The sequence below is a fragment of the Micromys minutus genome (genome assembly GCF_963924665.1).
Source record: "Micromys minutus genome assembly, chromosome: 28".
NCBI classification, from domain to species: Eukaryota; Metazoa; Chordata; class Mammalia; order Rodentia; family Muridae; genus Micromys; species Micromys minutus.
In genome coordinates this window covers 12589801-12614920 of record NC_137963.1, presented here as the reverse complement: position 1 = coordinate 12614920, position 25120 = coordinate 12589801, and positions in this window count along the sequence as shown.

Sequence of the window (25120 nt, the reverse complement as noted above, 5' to 3'; positions counted from 1 at the left end):
TTGTGCTTCAAGTGCCTGCTTGAGTTTCTTCCTTGACTTGCCATATCATGAAATGAAGCTGAAATAAACCCTTTCTACATATGAGCTGTTTTACCTCGGAGCACTCTTCCCAGCAAAGAAAGGGAAGTAGACGTTGGTGTTTGGAACATCTTATTGGAACTGCAACAATTTTGAGAAGCAATAAGGAAATGGTACAAGCAGTTTTATGAGAGTAGATAACAAGAGGTTTGTTTTCACCATGTGTACATACCTTTTCATTTTCATTCCAACATCTTCCACTACTGTGAAATACATTTTGAAGTATTGATTTGAGACCATGAGGAATGACTTAACTGACTCTAATGACATGTCCCATGGAGTTTAGATGTAGGCTCCTAATGACCTGACATACCTGGTAGTTCTAGGAGATTGTTGGCTTATGCACTTGTCCTTGGAAACTTACAATTGTACCTTAGACATACCCATGAAAAAGCAAGTTTTTTTATTAGGGGAAGTTCAAGCTTTCTCAAGGTAAGGTATAAAACCCTGAGTGCCAGGCAACTTGCTTGTTTACATACTTAAAGAATAGTCCATGTGTGATGAAACTTAAGAATTGCCAAAGTGAGAACAGACTCCAGTTCCTTGTAGGGAAAGCAATGTTACATCAGAAATGTTACTGTTGACCACACTTAAGAAGGGCATTTTTATCATTTCTTGCTTACATTCCTTCTGAGTTGTACCTATTTAAATCATGACTGCTTAAGTTAGAGCAAACTGCTTGGGCTTTTTGTTTGTTTGTTTCTTTCTTTTACTTTAAAAGAAATGTTTTTATATGTTGTTTCTTCCTGATGTTGAAACCCAACAATCCCATTTGATTCTATAGTTATGACTAAATATATTCTTCATATACTGATTATATTGTACCAACTGTTTTTCTTTGTCTGGCATGTTTCACTTAGCAAAAGGATTGTTAATTTCTTCAATATCACTGTAAATGGAAGGATCTTTATGTCTAAAGTTAAAGACATTTCCTAGTGTACATTGCCATATTTTCTTTATCTACTTATCTCTGAGTGTACATTCTGTCTGTTTCCATGTCCTGGTCATTGTAAGTAATGTCATAGTGAACACAAAGGGACAGATATGCTTCAGAATCGTGACTCAAGATCTTATTTATGTACCTGAAAGTAAGGTTATAAATATGAGGTATTTTAAGTTATATTTTATTTTTTTAGATTTTTGATTAAATTATAACCATATCACATTTCTTTTTCTCTTTCCCTCCAAGTTATTCTATGCTTCATTGATTCTTAAATTGACAAACTCTTTCCATTTTATTATTGTTATTATTATTATTATATACACACGTGCACACAAAAATACATACACATATAAAAACACACATATGAATATAATTACATATATGTATACATGATTGACAAAGTTCTGTAGTGTCATCCATAGAACCTGGACAAATGACACTTTACAGACTTATTCACAAATAAAATTAAATTTTCTGCACTTACTCTTGTCAATACTTTCTATCTTTAACGTCTAAATAGCAGCACACTAAAAGTGTAAAACGTCATATCTTATAGCTGATTTGGATATACCTGATAATATAAAATACTTCATATTATTTTATATGCTTATTTTACATTTGCATGTATTTTTGAAGACATTTCTACTTTTTCCATTTGTCTACAGTTAAAGTCAGCTTTTTACAATACTAGACATGGAAATACATATTTATATATACATATATATATGTGATATTGAATATTAATCCATTATAATTATAGTTTACTCTCTTCTTTAAAATTTTCTGTTTCTTTCCTCTGAGTAATTTGGTATAATCTTTTTGGTTTATTTCTATTTTGTTGTCTGGGCATTTGATGTCATACACAAAGACAGCTGAAACCAAAGTCTCTCTGCTTTTTATTCAAGATATTGCCTCTCCATCAAATTTTATAGTTTCAACTGTTAGATTTATGTCTTTTATTTATTGAAGTTGAATACTGTGCATACATAGTGCGAGAGCCCAATTTTGTTCTTGTCTGCATGTGGATTTTGTTAGTTTTATTGTGCTGTGACTAAATGCTTGACAGAAACAACTTAATGCAGGAATGCATTTCTTTGCTCAGTTTCAAATGATTCAGACCATTATGGAAGGAGACACAGAGCTGAGGAGCTCATGTAATAGTTTTCAGTAAACAGAAGGAGGATACTGAGGAAGGGGCTTAGCTCAGATGCAGCTCTCAGTGACACAGTGACCTAGTTTCTCTATCTATGTCCTATCCTCTTTTCTCCATCTACTAAAATGCTGCCATATTATAAATTCTCAAGAAACTGACCAGCAGAGAAGATAAGGGCATTTAGGATCCACTGAGTTTCAAACAACACACAGTGAATGGTTTGTGGTTACCATTTCCTATTTAGCTATGCATGTTTATCCAGCTTTCTCAATAAGAGGTTTTTTTTTTAAGAGATTGTGTTTCTTTATTATGTGTTATTTATATGCTTGTCAAATATCAGTTAATTATGTCTAAGCATTCTATTCTATTCTTTTTTGCTTCAAATCCTTTAGTATGTTATTTATGTTAGATTTCTATCGCTTTGCAGTGTACTTTGAAGTAGAGAAACATACTACGCTCAGATTTTTGTTGATTTTGTTCAAAATTCCTATGCCCATTTGAATATTTTGTAGGTGTCATAAAACTTTAAGATATTTTTTCTATTTTTTAAATCACTGGCATTTTGATAAAGATCTATTGATACTGTTGGTTACCTACGTCATAAGGGTTTTTTACTTTATTGATTTCTATAATAGAATATCAGAGTTCTTTAATATCCCCTTATTTTCTTTTTTTCCATTTTTGCAGCATTGACTTCTACTGAATGCTTGACTTCAGTCCAATTATTTCATAACTCTGAGCTTCAGGTTTCAAGCACCTATGTGCCAAGGTCTTTCAAAGACCAACAAGATGGTTTGGAAATAGTTAGCCGCGACCTGAATTCAGAGGTATTAGTGACATTTTGGCTTTAAGCATAAAGGGAAAGAAATGTAATAATCTTCCTGTTTTCTAATAACATTTTTATAAAACGATTTACCTCAATTTATAACTTATTCCTGTCAGTTTTTAAGGCATATTTGGTTGGATTTTAGATAAACGGGTGGGTCACAGAGGCCATACTTGTTAAAGAAAGTCCAGTTGGTTTAAATGGCAGGCATAAGTGGAAATTTTACACTTAATTCTGTGTTATCCAAAATTAACACATATGGGAAGACTTATTGCATATGCTAGGCTCTGTCTACATGCCTATATTTTATGCTTGTGTTGCTTTTTGAAGTACTGGAGATTGAACTTATGTCCTTATGCATGTGATATAAGTATTCTACCACGAAGCTATAGACTCAGAATGTTTATTTCAATTTGAGATGGATTCTTGCTAAGTTACCTAGTCTGGAACCCATGATCCTTCTGTATTGTCTTCTTCAGTGTATGTGTGGCATTACAGTCCTGCACCAGCAAACCATGTCCTGGGTACATTTAAGTGCTTTTTAAGTCCCTCGTGGAAGAGTCTGAAAAGCAGAAAGAAATGATATGGCCCTATCTTTCACCCTGTTCTTGTTCTGTGCAGCACACTGCACACCCTGGATGTTCTCATTGAAGGCTTTATAGAGGGTCATATACACACCTGCTGCTGATTGTTTAAAATGCTCAGCTAGTGAGTCATAGATGTAACCTCAGGTTTTACAGCACCAAGGTCCCATTTTTATAGTTAGGATTGTTAGTATGAATCAAGAACGGTTCACAAGATTCAGACTCATTTCTTTGTTTCAAGCAGAGGTAGTGCTATTCGCCAGCTTGAATCCCAGACTGTTTAAACTGCTAAAGAACATGAACAGCAACATGTATTCATCTCCTTGTTTCCCAATTGTAGATGCAATGTGCCCAGCTGTTCCTCACAATGATGGACTGTACCACTGACCTATAAGTTAGAATAACCCTTTTCTCTCCTAAGTTGCTGTTGTCAGTGTATTTTATTGCAGCAATAGGAAAAGGAACTAAGACCTTGATATACAGTTTTTTTTTTCACCTCTGATAAAAAGAAAGGGACATTGAGATGCCATCAATCACCTCCTAGGAAGGAAATTCTAAAACATCCAGTAATGCCAGGAACAGAGTCACACTGATAACTTTGAGGTGCTTTAGTGATCCAATAGGAACTGAAACTCACTTGGGGTAGAACACAGACCCATGCAATAAAAGGTTTATTTCACATGCTATATGAAATCTTTTTATTTATTTATTTAAACAACCTTATTTAAAAAAAACAGAGATAAATATGCAGATTGTTAAAAGCATTTTTTTTTTTACATAAAATTCTATGAATATACTTTAGTCAGTACTTGGTTTATCTTGAAAGGTTTGATAGTATGCATTGAAATCTTACTAGTTACAAGGAACATAAAGTATATGTAAAACAAAATGTAACATGGAAAGAGTCAAAGTTTTCTTGGTGAGTAAATATTAAACAGAGCAATTTGCCCCACTTTTTCCCTGCATATGATGATGGTAGAAAAGTGGAAAAGAAAAAAAAAATGCACAGAGAGATTCCTCAGTTCCCTTAGCCACATGCATATTTTTCTCCTTAAAAGCTGCTGACAAACAGAGATACATTTTGGCACTAGAATCTCATAAATTTATTTGCTTGTTACCACACTTTCCCTAGTTTATGGTTTTATCCCCCTAACTATGAACATCAAAATGTCAATGTGTCCTCAGGGGTGTATCAACCTCGTGATCTGAGTCTGATAACTAGATTATGCTCTGGCCTGCCTAAGAGCATATGAAGCTTAGAGAACCAAGATCTTAGAGAATTCTACTACAGTTGGTCAAGCACGGTAGTTGAAAATTAACAGTTTGTTAGAGGACGAAGTTATCTTAAAGCTAATCCTGTCTGGTTTCCTTTTATTCTTAAAGCCCCTTTCCCTCCAGAACTTGCTTTTCTATGCCACTGATGTTAATAAATGGAAAGATTCAAAGGCAAAGTTGGTTACTAATGTTTGTAATGTAAGGATGTGGACTCTAATGAACTTGAAAGCAGAAAGGGGAAATAGAGGCAAGAAGAGAGAAAACAACTTAATATACAGGATAAAAAAAGTACTACCCAGTAAAACATAAAAAATATCAATGTGATTTCATCATTACTGCTATTGTTGCTTTAGGTATCTGCTTCCCTGCATCTTCTGACAGGGGATCAGGTCCTTGCCTTTTCCTTTGGAAGCATTATTCCTCCCTATATTTCTGATAGTGATTTGCAAGTTCCATATTAGTTATTTTTTCTTATTAAGGAGACAAAAAAAATCTTGAAAACAGCTGCCTAAGGAAGGTAGGGACTTATTTTTATAAAGATTTCAAGAGATGTATTCTACCATGTTGACACAGGCCAGCATAGGAACATGAGACAGTGGATACCTGTCACAGGAAGTAGAAAGTTACCAGGAACCAGAGGGGAAATTTACAGCCTAAAATCCTGGTCTCAACTCGTAATGACCCACGCACTCCCATGCCATCTAATTTCCTAAAGCCTCTTTAACCATCCCTACTACCACTATGTGGGCAGTAAAAGTGCAAACATGTGAAATTACTGCAGGGCATTTTCCATTCAAAGGACACCAGTGTCTAGCTCTCTATTCTGTTCCCATGCTGGCCAAATTTTGGCAGTAAGAACTCTGCAGAGAAAAAATAATTCATAGTTAAATATGCAATTCTCACATGACCCAACCATTTGATTGGAAATTTTTATGTAAAAGAGTTTCGACACATGCCCATACAATATCCTTATTCAAATATTCACAGAGTATTTATTTTTAACAGCACCAAGCTAGCAAAAGCACAGATGTTTATTGATAGGTGAATGATTAATATGTTATGTCTCTTAATAGAATGAAATAGTACTTAGCAGTTAAAAATGATAAAAGATGCATGAAGAGTGAAATTCTATTTGTGAAAACACAGGAATAGCAAGCTAATTGACAATAATGGGAGTGACCTCAACAGGTCACTGTATCTGAAGATAAAGATAAGGGGCAAGGACAGAGTTGGCATGGGATGCTGATAGGTCATAAACTCTTGTAATTGGTGGGTACATTTATTATCATGCTTCTTGTATATGCACATCATAATCTATCGCACGGTGTAATATAAAATGCATATGGTACATTTTGGCAATTATGCCTCATGGAATTTATTGAAGGCAAGAGATTTAAAGCCTGTGTCAGTCTTAATCTTTTGAGTTAGGCAGAGAATACCATCTGCCTAATTGTTGACTCTACACTACATGAGTCCTTCCATAGTAATTCTATATAGTACTTTATCCTAAAACCTAATCCTTAAACATGCATACTTGTCACGGTTTGCTGAGCTAAGTTGGATTCCAGGATTTAAGTAAGATTCTATTTTTATGTAAGTTTCATGTGTATTTTATACTTAGAAAAGTGACCTGGGCATTAAAATGTGCTCTGTGTGCCTAGTCTGGACCAGGTGGATACACAAAATCTGTTAAATAGCATTCATTTCATAGTGTATAATAAGAAAAAATAGTTAGAAAACCAACCAACCTGAACTGGCAAACATACAGCTTGATATGTCAAACACAAGCAGCTCTCAGTGTCCAAAGAAAGCCAGAATGAAATACAACTTTATTGAAGTAGAAAATGGACTCACTAATAAAGGAGAATTTATGATGAAAAATGTGTGTGTGTGTGTGTGTGTGTGTGTGTGTGTGTGTGTGAGAGAGAGAGAGAGAGAGGGGGGGGTGGAGGGGAGAGGAAGGTGGAAGGGGAGAGGGAGAGGGAGAGAGGGAGGGAGGGAGGGAGGGAGGGAGAGAGAGAGAGAGAGAGAGAGAGAGAGAGAGAGAGAGAGAGAGAGAGAGAGAGAGAGAGAGAGAGAGAGTAATAGCAGGGACATGGACTGACCCATGTGTACTCTTTGGTTGGTTTAGTCTCTGGGAGCTCTGAGGGTCTGGTTAATTGATACTGTTGTTTATTCTTTGGGGATGCCATCCCCTTCATCTCCATCAGCCCTTCCCCAAACTCTTCTACTGGGGTTCCCGAACTCAGTCCAATGTTTGGCTGTGTGTATCTGCATCTGCCTTAGTCAGTTGCTGGCAGAACCCCTGAGAGGACAACCTTACCAGGCTCCTGTCTGTAAGCACAACTTGGCGTCAGCAATAGTATCTGTGGATGGAATGGATCACAGGTTCGGGTCATCTCTGGATAGCCTTTCCTTTAGCTCCTGCTGCATTTTTGCCCCTGAATTTCCTTTAGACAGAGGGAACTCTGGGTTAAAAATTTTAGGTTGGTTTGTGGTCCCATCCCTTGACTGGTTTTGGTGTCTATCTACTGCAGGTGGGTTTTTCAGGTTCTATCTTCCTGCTGTTTGGTATTTTGGATAATATCATCCAGGCACTTTGTCCTGTGGAGGCTTAGTGCCCCAGATAAAAGGATTTCTAGAGGGGTGAAGCATCAGTGGGTTAGGGGACATGCACCATTTTAGAAGCAAAGGGGAGGTGGATGGGTGGGAGATTGTGGAGGGCAGACTGGATTGGGGATAACATTGGAAATGTAAACAAATAAAATGATTAATAAAAATATTGTAATGTAGGAATATTTACATCTTTGGAAATTGTTTATTCTATAAATTTTTGCCAATCATTAAAAATAGGAACAGATGTGCCCACAAATCTACTAATGCATAGAAGTTTTAGCTTTGTAAACTGATCAATTTTAGATTTAATTTTATTTGGGAAAAGAAGTTCATCAATATATACTTATCATATAGTTTGTAAAACTATGACCAGCTACATGTAGACTCCACTGGAACAAATGTCATCCAGAATTAATTTAGCCTTTTTGTATTTGACAACCATTTCTTGTGAATTATTTTATTCAGTTCTTGTCACTGTGAATTAAGGTTGGATTGAATATTCTATTGGAGCAACTGAAGTTTATATTTCAAGGAAAAAAAGAATAATTTTAGCATCTGATTGGCTAAATTGAAGATCTCATTATTTTTCCAATTTATAATGACTTTGCTCATAACAGTAATAGCAACACTCAAAATATGACATCAACGACATTTGTGATATTTCTGTCTCCAGACAAAGATAAATTCCCTCTGAGAAAATATATGTATTATGAAGTTTTACAAATAATATCTGACACTCAGCTTGCTGTGTGAGTTCTTGACTGCTCTTAGACCTGAAAATTATTCTTCAGTTTGAATTGTATAGCATATAATAAAGGAGCAGTGTATCCACAAAACTGTGCTTGCGTGTCTTTTACATTGTACTGAGTGTCTCTGAGACCTTCTGAAAACTGCATGATTCTCAGTAATCTTTGATGAGCAAATAAAATTACAATGCATGTCCTGTCTAACTGTTGGCAGTTAAAAGAAGTGAAATTCATTTATAAACTACAAAATCCCTTAACAATATTAATTTAGTGGCAGCATCATAATTGAATCTCCAAGTTAGTTAAGAGCCAATACCTTTATGGGCAAAATTTTAGTTGGAATATTTAGGTGTAGAAACATTTATTGCCAGAAGAGAATATACCTGTGAAATGATTTTTAATATAGACTTACAAACATAAATTATGTCTTCATATATGACAGTAACCACTGCTACATCTGGTAGGCCCAATACAAAGTCTGTCCCCAAGGTCTTTAATTACCCAGGGTATTCCTGAGCAATCTGCAGTCCACAGCCATCAAGACATCTCCCAACAGTGACTGTGATGCTTTTTTTCTTATACTTTCCTCTAAGAAGTCTTTATTAACTCCTCTGCCTCTGCTGGACCCTGGAGGCCAGGGAGGTGATTAATGGTCCCTGAATTATGATCCAACCAGAAGGGCTGTTGGTAGAAATTTATACTCAGTGTGGTAAGCTAGAATTCTTTCAGCCCAGGTAGTCGACATTCATTGCAGAATTTAATTGTAAGAGTAGTAGTTAATGAGTGCACAGGGGAAGAGGGTAGCACAGGAGCTGAGAATCTGGGCTGAAGGCCAGTGCACTAGCAGGGAAGTTACTGCTGGGAGGGATGAATCACAGAGTGGACAAACTGCCACTGTAGAGTAGGGTTCGCATCAGTCTGATATTTTATCATGGAGGAAATTAAAGCACACAGGGCCGAGAGGTAAGGTTGAAGGTGATGTGCGTGATGATTGTATTGCAGTAAGGACCTCACCTTTTATGAATCAGTCTATATGTAGAAAACCTTGCAGGAACCAAAGCTAGTTCTCAAGGCCATATTCTAGCATTAGATATTAGCAACAGATTTTGCACCTGAGAAGGACTGAAGTTAAGGCAGATCAAGTGACTTATCCAAGGTCACAGAGAATGACTTCTTTTTAGGGCTCTGCATAGATTGTATTTGAATTTAAATGTCATTGCTGATGTCACTGAAATTGGTTCAACCAATATTCTTGGCTTTGTAGCTACTGTATGACTACCATATGCCAGTAATATATATATTCATAGTATATACCTATATATAGTATATATGTATATGTATATACTATATATAGCCATATTATAATGTATCACAGTATATATATATATATATATATATATATATATATATACATATATATATGTGTGTGTGTGTGTGTGTGTGTGTGTGTGTGTGTGTGTGTATCATATCATATCATATAAAAATCCCAGTTTCTCAATGAGCAAGATGTGCTTTTATATAAGGAATTCCTAAAGTTCTGTGACCAGCAAGAGACTGGCCACAGAGATTTAAACCACTCTATGTGCTGGAGAGATGAGGACTCCAGCTATCAACATCACTGGCTGCATATTTTGTGAATAACCAACACTCTCATATAAATTCTTAATGCTGTATTCCTAATACCATTTTTAGTAAAATATTCAAGGCTGATGAAATATGGACAGATTTGGTCATAATGGCTAGTTAGTTTTGATATCTTAGGATTAGATGAGTTGATACACAGAATAAGAACATTAAAATATGTGTCAGTATGTATTAGTTCTCCTTAAATATAATCAGTCTGAGAGAAGGGAAGAGACCATTTTTCAGTAACTGATCACAGCCTGTATTGATCCACAGATTCAGTAGGGATCATAAGTTCAGTGATTTATACTCAACCACTGTCTACACTGGAGGAATTCAGAAATCAGTGAAACCATACTGTTCTATTTGACTAAAAATATTAGGTGTATCTAGCTGCCAGGATGTATAGAAATGTCTTGGTAAACAAATTATAAGAATAAAGTATCAGCTTTATTAGCCTATAAAATCAAGCAAGTGAATGTCTTTTATGTGACTGCGGCAGAGTCCCAATCAGTCATTATCATTTGCAATTTCATATTTCAATAAAGTTTTATTTATTTTCATTTGCATTATTTGCTGTTGTGGAAACGAGACTTAATCTGACAGTGCCAGATGGTTAGGAGAAGATTGTATTTCCATCCCTGGCCATTGTGCTGACCAGACTTTTGAGTGTGCCTTGTTCTTCCCTACCTCTTCTACCTGGCTATTAATATACGTGCCATTTTCTTTCCAATTGCCAAATTATCTTTTTCGCAAGTAAAAATGGAAATGTATTTGTGCATTTAAAAAACATTTTCTGAATACATATTATGCATCAAGAACTTTTCTAAGTGCCAAAGACACGGGAATAATGAGACAGACACTGAAGTCCCTTCATAGAATAAGGGATCCAAACTCAATTTTACTTATATGTAAGGCAATAGAAGGCTAGCAACTCTAAAACATTCCACAGAGGTTTTTATTTTTATTTATTTATTTATTTATTTATTTATTTATTTATTTACTTACTTTTTCAGTTAAAAATCAGTGAGATTTATTCATTTGTACTTTACATTTTTGAGACAAAGTGTCACTGTGTACTTATGACTGCTTTCAAATTTACAGGGATTCTTTGTTCTCACCTTCTACCCAAGAGTGCTGTGATTATAGGGTTAGGAGCATGTGTCACCATGTCTAGCTCTGAGGACTACATTCAATACAGAAATTTTGCTTCCCAACCATCAGGTTATAGAAGTGGAGGTACATCTCTCTCTTTTTTTTTTCTTGTTTTTACAGTAAAATGTTTAGTAGAACCCAACAGCAATCATATAATTGTTTCTTTTTTTATAAACGACTTTATTTTACAAAACAAAGATAAATGTACAGATTTTTTGCTTAAAATTAAACATTTTTGTCAGTACTGTTTTTTTCAGATATTAAAATAATTTTTACATAAAACTATGTGAATATATTTTTTAGTCAGTACTTGATTTTTTCGAGGGCTTGACAGTATGCATTGAAAACCTAATCGTTACCATGAGCGTAAAGTACATGCAAAACAAAACCCAATATGGAAATAGTACCACAGAGGTTTTTAAACAGGCATACTTTAAAATTTTCAAGTGGAAAAAAACCCAACCCTTTATGAAATAGGGTAAAATACAAATCAGGTGAAGTGGGCACATGACAAGGAATGGAAAAAAAGTCAAGAAAAGCAAATAGAAATCAGATACATACTATGGAGAATTTTGCAAGCTAACCAAGGTGTGTGAGAGAGAGTGTGTTGCAATCGAGCAAGTCAAGCCAAGCACAGCAAAAACTGTATGTGGCTCCTGCAGGCTATGTCTTTGACAGAACAAATGTGATTTGTTTGCAAACATGTCTGGACACCATATAGATTTCTAATTCTATACTACTATAGACAGAGCTTCTGGCATCTGTATGTTGTATAACAAATTGTGGTAATGCATGTAGCCCAGGTTTTGAAGATCTTGTAATGATCCATTCGGTGTCTGAAAGAGGACCAATAAAAATATGTTGACAAAATGAGGAGGGGAAAATACTGCACTTTGAACATTGTTTATTCAAAGTTCCAGGGTAATTCAATGCTGGACTGAGCATGGGTGACCACTTCCCTCATAACCATATGTTAATACTGCAATGAGAAAATGCCAGTGCAAGCAGAAACTCAAACAAAGACACAGAGATGAAGGATTTTCTCCCTGGGGCTATGGTTTTAACTATTGAAATATTTGGCCAATATAAAGGATTGCCTTAGCTTTAGCCAGTTATTAGTTTTCTGATTGGGAAACAATTTTCACCATGGTCATTTAAGACAAATAATATAAAAGTGAAGAGAAAAAGAAAGAAAAGGGAGCTAGGGAGAGAGGGAGAGACAGAATATGATTTTTTCTCAGAGTCACAGAGAAAGCAACTTACCCATGTCTCAAATGATGAAGCAAATGACCCAATACTGGCAATGCACAGTTTCGGATAACTTCTCCTTTTGGAGCATTTATTCTTTGTAGTTTTTTTGTTTGTTTGTTTAATTAAAAAAACACTGAGACATCTCTAAATATATATACAATTTCCACTCAAGTTTGTGTTTTTATTCCTCTCTCTCTCTCTCTCTCTCTCTCTCTCTCTCTCTCTCTCTCTCTCTCTCTCTCTCCCTGTCCCTGTCCCTATCTCTCCCCCTCCCCCTCCCCCTTCAGCGCTCCCTCTTCCTTTTCATCTCCATCTCTATGTCTATTTTTCTCTGGTTAGGTCCACAGGCTTTAAGACAGGTAGGGTGTCTAGACAAAGCTACACCCTTAGTGGACTATGCTATTGACTGCTGAAATACAGAAAAAGGCAGTTCACTAGCCTCCAGGCTCTGGGTTTATGAAATGCTGAAAGAGACATCAAGTGGCAATTACATCTCCTCTGGTCTCAGTTTCAGGGGTGAATACATTTTTGACATATAACAACTGAACTAAAGCCCAGCTGCTCCTGATTTCACATGCAGGGCTGTGTCACCACCTTTCCTTCCAAGAAAGCCAGGACAGAAGGCATGAGGCATAGTGTTTGGAGTTCTTCCAAATGGTTAGGAGCTGGCCCAAGCTCCCTCAATATGCTTACCTGGTGATAAATGTTGTCACTGATACTCACAGCACTTACTGTCTGGTGCTTATGAGAAAAGACAGTGATTTATAGCTGAGTTACCAGTCTGAATTGGGTGGAGAAAAGAGTGCCCTGTGCAAGGCCTGAAGGTTTAGTTTTCTTTCACTGAAGCAAATAGTGACTATTTTTCTATTTGTAACCATCATCAGATTTCTCTCTGACTCATTGATCCTTTTTGCCTGAGCACCTTCTCCATTTTTTTTTTATAATTAGTTCTGAAAACCAAACTGGGTATGTTTATAACAAAAGAAGAAGAAGAAGAAGAAGAAGAAGAAGAAGAAGAAGAAGAAGAAGAAGAAGAAGAAGAAGAAGAAGAAGAAGAAGAAGAAGAAGAAGAAGAAGAAGAAAGAAGAAGAAGAAGAAAGAAGAGGAAGAGGTGATATTTAAGTAGGTACCAATACCTCCATATGGTTTTCCTGTTCATCTATAAAATCACAATTACTGGTTATTTATTTTAATTCATAAATCATGATAGTTACCTAGTGTTCACAGGGTCTGTAGGATATAGACTTACAATTAAAATTCAGGTCTATTTGGCTTCCCAAATTAGTCCTCTGTACCCTCCTTTACACCACACATCTCTATGTGCCCTATAGGTCTCCCTGTCCCTGCCCAGGATGTATGCAACAGCATAGTCCTTTAGGGGACACTAAGTTTCTATTGTGGTAGAAATTAAGGGATCAAAACTACATGAACCAGAATGCTCACTACAAAGCTGACTCCAACTTTCTTTCCTTATGTGCTGTAGGCTCGGAGCTGATAGACTGCACATCAGTAAGTATATCATGAGACAGAACATTTTTGCATTCACGTATTAATTCTTTCAGCAAATGTTTTTTTTAAATACCTATCCTGTGCCAGGCATTAATCTATGCCAGAATTTATCAATCCTTGCTGCATATTAAAATAACCTGGTGCACTTAAGAAAATACTGATCCCTGGCTCATCCAAAGAATTCTATTTAAAGCTCAATGACTGGGGTTCTGCCATCCATATACTTTTAAATCATCCCCAGAAATGGGAGGAGGGAGCTAGGGATGAAAATCACTGTTCCTGGATCCAAAGAACATAGGAGTGAATAGACAGGATAAATATACTGACTGGATTCACAGGTCTTGTGTGCTCCTTTGTCATCAGTAAGATAGGATAAAGGAAGAGAGGGAGAAAGATGAGACTGGAAGTCTGGGTTGCCCATTAGTCATGTTGAGCCTTAATCTTCATTTCTGTACTCCACCCCGGATAAATGTGGTTTCTTTTGTGAGAATACATCATGTAGGCCTTGCAGGTGTGTGTGTGTGTGTGTGTGTGTGTGTGTGTGTGTGTGTGTGTGAGAGAGAGAGAGAGAGAGAGAGAGAGAGAGAGAGAGAGAGAGAGAGAGAGAGAGAGAAGTTTCTATAATCACTTAACTTCTAATATGATGTGTATAGTGTGCATTTTGGAAGAAGGGTTTTACAATAGTACACACCAGCTTAGAGGAGATGCAATAGCCTGTCAAAATATATCATCTTCTCTAGTGAGGATGATGCTGTGTGGTCAGATTAAGGTTTCAGATACCACTGGATCATAGATGTTATTTTAAAAAAAAATGAGATAGAAAACCTAGAATTGTACTAGGTCTCTCAGGCAGTTTAATCTGCTTGAACAAAAATGTGAGAAGAAAAATTATGTGGAGATTCATAATTAGGAAAGGCAGCTCGCTAAGCTCCAAAAGCATCTCAGGTCATGAAAAAAGGTACTTTTAAAAGGTGTCTTAATTTGAAACAATATTTTCACACTGGTAAAGAAGAAAGTTTCTTTCTTGCAAGACTTGATGTTCTTGCCATACAGAGCTTTCACATGCTTGGTTACCCTATGATATTTTATATTATTTGTGACTTTGTGGAGGGTGTTGTTTTCTATTTTTTTTTCATGCCATGTATTGTTTGGATAAGGAAGGCTACTGAATTGTTTGAGTTAACTTTATATCCAGCCATGGTGAATGTTTCCCTTTGTGAATTTGAACACAAAGGGTCAGCAGGGTTGAGTGGTTACATTTATCTGGGCACAGTTAGAGAAGGGCTAAGATAGAGTAATAGCAAATACAATTATAATCTTGCTTTATACACTCTCAGGACATATGTCTCTTTTCTATTGTCCCATCATATTTTGAAAGTTTAGAACAATAGAATAGATAAGCAAGACTTGAGGAAACATTAACCTCTTTAAGAAACCCTTTGCTCCACTAAATGAGGTTTTCTGTTCCTGGTCATCTGTGGCTACTTCTACCCAGGATTCTGGCTTCTAGGGACTCCTAACAGTCGTCCTTATCTACATCCTGTTTTACAGAAGAACCACTCCCATGTACTTGTAAATGTCTTCTTCTTCTTCTTCTTCTTCTTCTTCTTCTTCTTCTTCTTCTTCTTCTTCTTCTTCTTCTTCTTCTTCTTCTTCTTCTTCTTCTTCTTCTTCTTCTTCTTCTTTTCTCTCTCTCCCTCCCTTTCACCCTCACCCCCTCTTTCTTTTTGCTCTCTCTTCCTTTCTCTTTTTCTCTCTTTGATTTTTATTGATACTATATTTTTATTGTCCAGAAGTTTCCACCTACCCAGTCTCCTCTCTCACAGTTCCTCATCCTATTCTTTCTTCCATTTGTCTCCAAGAGGATGTACTCCCCCAGAACCCCACTCCCTTGGAATGCAGACCTTATTTCCTCCTGTGTCTCTGAAGGAAAGTCCTGTTAAGGTATTACTCCTGTTAAAAGATGACATCACTCGTATCTACACCAATGTTAGGAAAAGAATGAAGAGGGTGGGGAGGGGGAGGGGATATGGCCTATAGAGGTGTGGCGAGGCCTGGGGAAAAGGGAGATGCTGCTCGGGAGCCCATGTTGGTAATCCTTTCTCTCTGTGGGACCACCCACATGACTTTATAGCACAGAGTAGAGGTTGTTCAGGTCACGGGGGAGTTAAGAGTGTAGTAGAAGCAAAGAGAAAGACTAGAGGAATGGAGAAGTAGAAGAGTAGAGACTGGTCATGAGCACATGGAGATAGAGGTGGGAAGGGAAGGGCATGAGGAGGGACAAGGGTGAGAAAGCAAGAGAGAGAGAGAGAAGGGAGCAAGCAGCTCCTTTTATAGTGTCAGGTAACTGGGGTGGAGCATACGGGCTACTGAAAGGTAACTGAGGGATGGGGAATGCCTGGCTGTGGTCAGGTAACTGAAGCTGTGGGTCTATCAAATCCCAACAATTATAATAACAGATATAATGGGAGGAAGGAGGATATAGCAAGTCAGGAGCACCTCATCCTCTTCTAAAGTCTCTAATTCAGAGTTTTCTCTGATAGCTAGCCAGTTTCTAATTCTGGGCACGTAATAAAGACAATCATGACTGTATTACTTATAGTCTTCTTCCGCTAAGTGTCCTCTAGATGTCACACATACATCCCAAAGACTAATTAGGAACATGTATCGCTAGCCCCATTTTATAGATACTAAAGTTGAAGTTCAGATAATGCTGTTGCTCATCTATTGACTAAAGGCTCAGAGATGTCTCCTGCCTTAAAACATTTAATTCTCAAGTAATAATATTAAGTGAATACTATTACTCTGACAACTGCTGATTTTGATTTTTTTTATAGCATCTTTAAATCCTGTTCTGCTGGGCCTCCCTCTGGAAGAAGACTGCATCTTTTTGACTGCAGACTAACTTGTGATGGCAAAATGGAAGTGACAGAAGCATCAAGGGCTGGAAGCTTTCAAATTTTGGGCCTGTTTTGTCATATCTCATTTTTCTCTGCCATTAAACTAACACAATCTGAGATTGAGGTTGTTCAGTCAGCGTGGTCTTGGAACGGAAATAGTCGAGGGGGAGTCACCGCGCCACACAGATATGTAGAAATGATTTCTGACATGTAAGGGTCATTTGTTACACTGTTTGAAGTGACAAATACAGCTTCAGACGAAACTGAAAAGGGAGAGGTTGGTACCGAAAGAAGGTGAAATATGAAGTCTAAATTATTTTGATCTTCATGATCTTGGCCTTTATGTTATAACTCTTCTTTAAACCATGTTTTTTTCTCTTTCTGTATTTTACAGAGATTGCTTTTCTAATAAAAATAAAATAAAATTGCCATCAACTACTTTTAAAGAGAATGAGAATGTATAAATTCTCAGGGGCAGGGAGAAAATTGGGTTAGGCCTGTGACTGGAGACTTTAATTGGCCTATGAATTCTTTATAGTTTTTTTTTTTAATTGCAAATACTATCATGATAGGATTAATGCACAACTTGAGAATTGACATTTTCTACAAGGTACTAGAAGCTCATATTGATGGCAGCTGTGCTTCACTTTGAGTAGCAATGGACAGAAAGATTCCTGTCCCATTGGCATATTATTTATAGAAAGGTATAATAAGACACATTTGCGTAGATTACATGGAACTGGAACTAGAATTAAGCACAAAAAGGAGGGTAGCAATAAAAGGTGCAAGAGTGTTCACATGTTGTGCCTGCATAGTTAGAACAAGTTTCTTTGCTTAGTTTTCTGTGCTTCATTTCATAGATTTTTTTTTTCTTTTTTACAGCTGCAAAAGAACTGCTTTACCTGGCATCAGTGGCAACAGAGGTGCTTGGTCCTGTGGATGCTTGGTGCTCCCACAGAAGGGACATGTTAGAGAGTGATGGGGGAGTGAGTGGGTGGGTGGGGGAGCACCCCCTTAGAGGCTAACTGTAAGGGGATGGGGTGGGGATTTAAAGAAATGGAGACTGGAAAGTGTGACAACATTTGAAATATAAACAAATAAAATGATTAATAAATAGAAAGAAAGCTAAATGCATACAAAGAATGTGATAAACCACCAACCAAAGAATACACTTGGCTCCAGCCGCAGCATATGTAGCAGAGGATGGCATTGTCTGGCTTTAATAAAAAAAGAAGCCCTTGGTCCTGTGAAGGTTTGTTTCCCCAGTGTAAGGGAATGCCAGAGTGTTGAGTTTAGAGTGGGAGGTTGGGAGGAGGAACATCCTCATAGAACCAGGAGGAGAGGGATGGGGAAAGGGGCAATAGGGAAAGGAGACAACATTAGAAATGTAAATGCATGATCTATCCAATAAAAAATACATATAAAAATTACTACATGTTTTTAATTAAAAATATATAGAAGTTAAAAACCATTTTATGATTCAGTGATCTTTGATTATTAAACACTACATTTTACATGTTTATTTCTTATATTTATGTTTATATTTTTATCTTGTGCCCTCTGTCTTAGTCATAACTTCAAATTCTTTACAAACTTGCAATTGCTCTGCCAGGCCTCTTTAATCATCCTCAACATTATAAGCTATCAGAACATAATTCCTCTTAGAAATTTTATGTATTATGCTTCCAAATTGAGTTGCACACTGCCACAAAAATATTTGATGAAAATTCCCTATTGTCTAAATTATATCCAAATTGTCAAACTGAAGATATTCTAGGCCATTCACATTCTAAATTAAAGCCCAAGTGTGAGACCTGATTCATCCACTGATAATGTGTACTTACCACAATGAAACACCCCATCTTACTGCAGACACTGCTACCATTCTTCCCTGTTCCTCAGTATGCAGAAGAACCACAGCAGTAAAGCAGGACAGGACTCATAAGTCGTGTTGATACATGGGTTTCCTCCCTTTTCTTCATGACAGAAGGAAAAAGACATTCTTGATATCTTCCCCAAATAGTAGTGAAATGCCAAGAAAATATATCAAGTATTTTTTAATTCCTGCAAGAGGAACCTCATAGCTGCCTTCCCTAATCAATAACAGCTACAGAACCTGGAAGAATACTTTGTAATGAATCATTATTAAATAGGTTCATATCTGTAAATTATTGGGCAGAGTAATTTCATCTCTAGGTAAATCCCCTCCAGAAATATTGGGCTCATCCATTAAAAGACCAGTCTGGTTCTGGGGTATGCTTGATTTTTCTCATATATAACAATTTCTCCTTCCTTCATTCCTTTTCCCCTCTTTCCCTCCCTCTTTCCCTCCCTCCCTCCTTCCCTCTCTCTCCTTCCCTTCCTCCCTCCCTCTCTCTCCTTTCATCTCTTCCTTCCTCTGTCTCCCTCCCTTCCCCACATTTTCTGTTTCCTTTCTCTAAAATTCACTTAGCAACTATGCAACTTCCCATGAAAAGGGTGCTTGCTGGTCCAATGTTGCCACAACTCTAACAGAAGTAACAAACTGATTTGTGATTGGATTTACCTAAGGTCTGCTTTTGAGTAGGAGCTTAAAACCAGTACTGTGGACCTAGGCAAAGGTCTATAACTGGTAAGTTCATAGGAACTAGTGGTGAACCTTCCATTCTTACTTTCTTCATAAACAAGCTGTTGTCCTGGTTTTTATATATTTAGGTATATTTCTCCACACCACTGCTCTCTCCTCAGCATTTGTCAGAGAAGTGTCTCTTTGCTGTGAACAGATATTAATACAATGACACATGGCTGCTAAAGATGCTGAAATCAAGTCATACTTGGATGGTCAGCTTTGAAAGGACATCCATGTCACTCATTCTAAGGCCCAGAAAAGAAGAAGAAAGGGAGTAGAAAAAAGAAGTAAGAGCTGGGCAAAGAAAAGGATAATTATGAAGTGCTGTCTCACACACAAAACAGACAGAGTTATGAATCTAATGATCTCACATCAGCTGTCATTTCCTGCAATAGTGTCTTTATAGGAGGGATTCAGGAAACATCTATCATTGATTAGAGAGGGGATCATTAGCCCCACTGTGTCCAGGAGAGCTAATCATGGTTGTAGAATTCTGGGAGAATAAAGAACTCATTGTCTCTAGTGATGTAGTTACAGGCGAGTTACTAATGCTGCAGTGATGCAGTTCACTACTGCAATGCCAATGTTACTGATCCACCATGGACCCCGTGGATCAAAACAGAAAAGTAAAGAAAATGACATGCAAGTGACAGGAGATTTGGTGTGGAGGATGTTAATGAGGTATGAAGCAAGATAAGTGACAGTAGGAGGAATAATGTGGCCACAATGTGTCAGCAATGTCCATGAAATATTCAAGGAATAAATTAATAAAATACTCCATTACATTTTAAAAGAATGTCAGTAGCAGAAAGAAGCTTGGTGCCTGTGCCCTGTCTCCCATGTTGACTGACATGTCTTTCACATTACACCATGTCCTACTTCTGCACTCCGATGTTTACACACATTCCTGGTTGTTGTATGCCATTGTAAAGGCAGAGCGATCAGAAGGAAGAGACTGAAGTAAGAAAGTTTAAAAAATAAAAAACCTGGCTTCAACCCTGGCTATGCCAGTAGTGGCTGTGATCTTGGGCAAATTTTAATTTTCTTTAATTCACAAAATGTAAATAGCAGTAGGAATAGCAATGGCATTAGTAATAAGGAAGTGGTCTATTGTAGCACCAACATCTCTTACTGAACGCTCTAAGATATTAATGAATGTAATGTGTATTCAACTCCTGCTCGGCACCTGGTATTCAAATAGGTATAGAGAATTCTCTAGTAAATAACAGAGCTGTGATCTGCGATATTCATTCTGCCATTTATGCTTTAGGTCAGGGCTTGGAAAGGTACAGTACACATGGATGCTCAACTTAGTTCGTTTGCCTGTTACAGTGTCCTTGAGCTGAAACCGGTTTTACATTTTAAAAGAGTTAGGAGGAAGGTATAAACACAGCAAAAACTCCTATGTGGCCAACAAAGCCTGAAATATTTACCATCTGTCCTTTTATAGAAGAGTTGGCTGGTTTATTAGAACACACAGTCAACACTCGATAGATAAAGGCTTTCCACATGCCAGATCACAATCTGAAGTTCTTTGCACGGGTTTCTGATTAATTTCTGTATCCCTTTAATTCCTATGTAGGCTTATCATCAGCCATGCAATAGAAATCAAACGTTTCAGATGGACATAGGTCCTGCATGAGTGAACCCTGGGCTTCTCTAGCTACATCCAATTATATTCTTATCCTCCTGCCCCACTGAGTTTCTTTCTGTTCAGCAAATATTGCACACATATTTCAGTCCAGGGCATCGTAGTTTTGTATTCTACCTGCCCTCAGCCTTTTTGATAATGCACTTCCAATTTGTCCTTCAGAAGTAAGTAGCAAAGTCACTTCTCTCGGAAAATCTCCTTGTGTTCTCTGTACTGCATCTCCTGTGACTTCTGATACTTATGGAAATCCCATATTCTTCTCCATGACATTATTACTGTCACCCCCACAAGTCAGTTTCATGAGGACAGTGGTTCTCATTATCTTATCATTTTATAGCATTCTCACCTCATGCTTAATAAATACCAGGAGAATGAAGGAAAAAATGAATTATATAGTGTCAAATTTGTGGAAAAAATAGGGTAGACAATTTATGGCGTTCTTTCTGTATGAATGCAGTGTCCTTTTATTTTTTCCAGGAAACCACATTCCCAGTGTATTTTCTATAGCTGCATTTAAATACCTTATTCATTTTCTCTGTATAATTAATGAAGGCCCAGTGAACTGTTTGTGTTGATACATCATCTGCTCCACATAGGAAATGCATTTGTTACAGAGCTATCTAGGCCAAAGCTAATGAAACATTTGTTAACGTCCTGGTTTACAAAGAGAAAATTGGTTTACCTGAATGACAAGGTTTGTGTATGGGAGAAACATTACTCTTTGCACTTTTTGAAGGGTATTTTTGGGAACTCTCAAAACCACAGAGAAGCATGCATCAACAGTTCCTTCCAAGTGGAAAAGGCAGGAGGTCACCTTGGTGAAGACAAATTTCCAAGATCAATATTACCCATGACAACTCTCATATGTATTTAGGGTACTTATAAGCTCCTCAAAGTGTCCATAGAATAAATGTTTGTATAATTGCAGTGTCCTAGTAAACACAGCAGACTCCTCGCTTTCTCAATGGCATCTGTGAGCACTATACCTATACAAAATTGACTCTAAAATAATTCAGAATTATATTAACAATATTTGACTCTAGATGATAGATTTTAAACATCCCCCCAGCCTCCCTCATGGATACCCAATGTATGCAAGTGTGGCAGTCAGAGAAAAACTTGTGAAAATAGGTTCATTCTGCATTTTATTGATTCTGGGATGGAAGTGAAATTGGCATATTTGGTTGCAAACACATTTATCTTCTGATCAGTCCCATTGCTCAGTAATTAATTATTCTCTCTCTCTCTCTCTCTCTCTCTCTCTCTCTCTCTCTCTCTCTCTCTCTCTCTCTCTCTCTCTCTCCCTCTCTCTCTTTTTCTCTCTCTCTCTCTCCCTCCTTCCCTCCCTCCCTCCCTCTCTCTCTCTTTCTCTCTCTCTCTCTCTCTCTCTCTCTCCTTTTTGCTTTTCTTTCTTCCTCCCTTCCTTCCTTTTGTCCTTCCATTCTAAATAGAGTCTCACTCTATGGGTTTGGCTCTCTAGATCTCACTGTGTATAGCAGTATAGATTTTTTAACATCCAGAGATCTGCCTGCCTCTGTCTTCTGAGTGTTGCAATGTGCTACTGTCTTAGTTAGAGTTCCTATTGCTGTGAAGAGACACAGCAACTTCTGTGAAGGAATATATTTAACTGGGCTTGGCTTACAGTTGCAGAGGTTCAGTCCATTCCATTATTACAGGAAACATAGTGGTATTCATGCAGGAATTTTACTCATGAAGCAGCTGAGAGTTGTACATGTTGATTTGCAGGTACAGGAAACTGTTTGAGACTTTAGTTGTAGCTTGAACATATGAGACCTCAAAGTTTGCTCCCAAAGTGACATACTTCCTTCAAGATTGCCATACCCACTCTCACATGGTTACATCTCCTAATAGTGCCATTTACTATAGGCCAAGCATGTAACAAACACATGGGTGTACAGGAGCCGTACCCACTTAAACCACCACAACTAACTGCCTAAAGTAGTTGCTAATTTAATTAAAAGACAATATTATATTAAGAAGCAGAGATACATGTTTGTTCTGAATGATTATTTCTTACTTCTATCAAAAATTGTACCTGATGTCCAGATGAGGTGATTCAAATTCACTGTAGAGGTATAGAGGTTTGCCAAGGGCTTTATTTAAAAACAAACAAAAATAAAAGACTAGGATCTTACAACTGAATATTATTTCTACCTCTCTCAGTTGGCCAAATTAATAATTTGTTCTTACCTTGTCCTATTAATTCACCCATTGTTCTGATCTTCTCATATATGCTTTCTTACTTGCTCATACTATTTTTTCTCAACTGATCTTTTAAGAACTATTTATTATACACTATCAGAGTATAGCTAAGATGAGTTTTGACTTCAATAAATGTGCAACAGAGATGTTAAACTAGAAAACAAAATTCAACTAATAGTATACACTTATCATTTATTTTTCACATGTTTCTTTCAAGGAATAGTGAAGCAAAAGAAAAAAAAAATCCATCTACCAGTTCCAAAAGAATGGCCAAAAAAAAAAAAATATATAGCCAGAAAATTCAAGAGTGGGACAGATCTACAAAAATTCACAGGGACACACCAAAGAGAATAAACCAATTGATCCTGAGAATAAAAAGTAGATGTCTGAGAATAATGTGATTTTTTAAATATGCTACCTATTCTAGTAGATTTTTTAAGAGTTTAAAGAAGAATTGTAAAATAATTTTATATTTTGAGTTTCTAGACAGTAGAAAAAAGTTGATCATATGCAATAATCATTTTTTACTGCTATTGAGCTATTTGAAGTTTTGGTTAACCCCAGTGGCCTTGAGAAAGCACTAAAAGCTTTCAGATATTATAAGCAAATAAATTACACTTAACTATATTTAATTCTACCAGTGTATCTTCTCTGTAGAAAATTGAGAGGTACTGTAAGTGACCTTAGCAAATATTTTGCTTGTAGGTGATTCATCTGGATGGTGAGGCATGGAATGGGACAATGGGCTCCCAAACCCATGACAAATGAATATGCCAGAGATATGAAATTAATAAAATATAAACTATTGGAGATTTTTAAAACATACAGTTTAGATGGTGAAGAAAATTCACAAAATATCATATCAATTAGAATGTGTAAATTCTTCCCCAAACAGAAAATCAGGAGTGTAAGTTTGTTAGTTTGTTTTATATATAACCTTCCTTATATGTTGTGGAAGAAATGCTCCTTTAATGTTAAGGAGAAATCTGAAAGATAGATATCTAGAAAATATCCATCGGAAAGAGAACAACACTTCCTTCAACAGAAAAACAAAAACTGCATAGATGCATAACTTAATGATATGTGTATTTATAAGTCCAAAATTATATGAAAAAGAATTTCCAGAAGACCTATTGGATTATTTCTAAATAACAGTCAGTTCAGAATGGAAGTAAAAGGATATGGTGGTTCTGTCAGATGGGTTACCAAAACTGCAACAATAAAACTGACCAGCCAAGCAAGTGAATAAAAAGGCCTCAAAATGTGCATCTACTGAAATGATGGATTAGGTACAAAGAATAACCCTTATATGCTTATTATGAAGTTATTTGACAAAATGCTTTGAAAGTAAAGAAAGATAAGCAATTATTAACTAGTAAGAGCAGAACCCAATATTCAACAAAGCAAAGGCAAATTCCGTGTTCATTTATGTAAATATGGTAATATGAAATCTATGCTTTTTTAAATTAACATACTGTGTTTGCTTAATTAAAAGACCCAAATATGGATAAAATCATGCATAAAGTTGGTAAATTAAACAATTTAGCAGGAGCATAATCTTTGGAATAATAGTATGAAACGTTACAAAAGAATGTTTGTATTGATTCTGAAATGTGATTACTTTTGAGAAACAAAAAAGGAAAATGGAGTAGTAGAATTATTTTGTTTTCTCATTTAAATATTTTTTCTTTTACTTTTTTCTTCTTTACTCAAACTAGGGCTATCTTATATATTTTAAGATATAAAGCTGAAATATACAAACAAAATTTACATTTGAATGATTTGGAATTTATGAATAAAATAAAGCAATAAAATACTTAGGGATAAATATCATTCAATGTGTACTGATTGTAGTGTAGTGACTCTAAGTAGTGTTAGAGTTAAAATATAATTTATTATTAAGTGTCTACTCTAATTTTCAGAAATCGTTTTGGAATGGGGACAGCTTTGCTTTATGTAAATGTATCCATTTTAATACA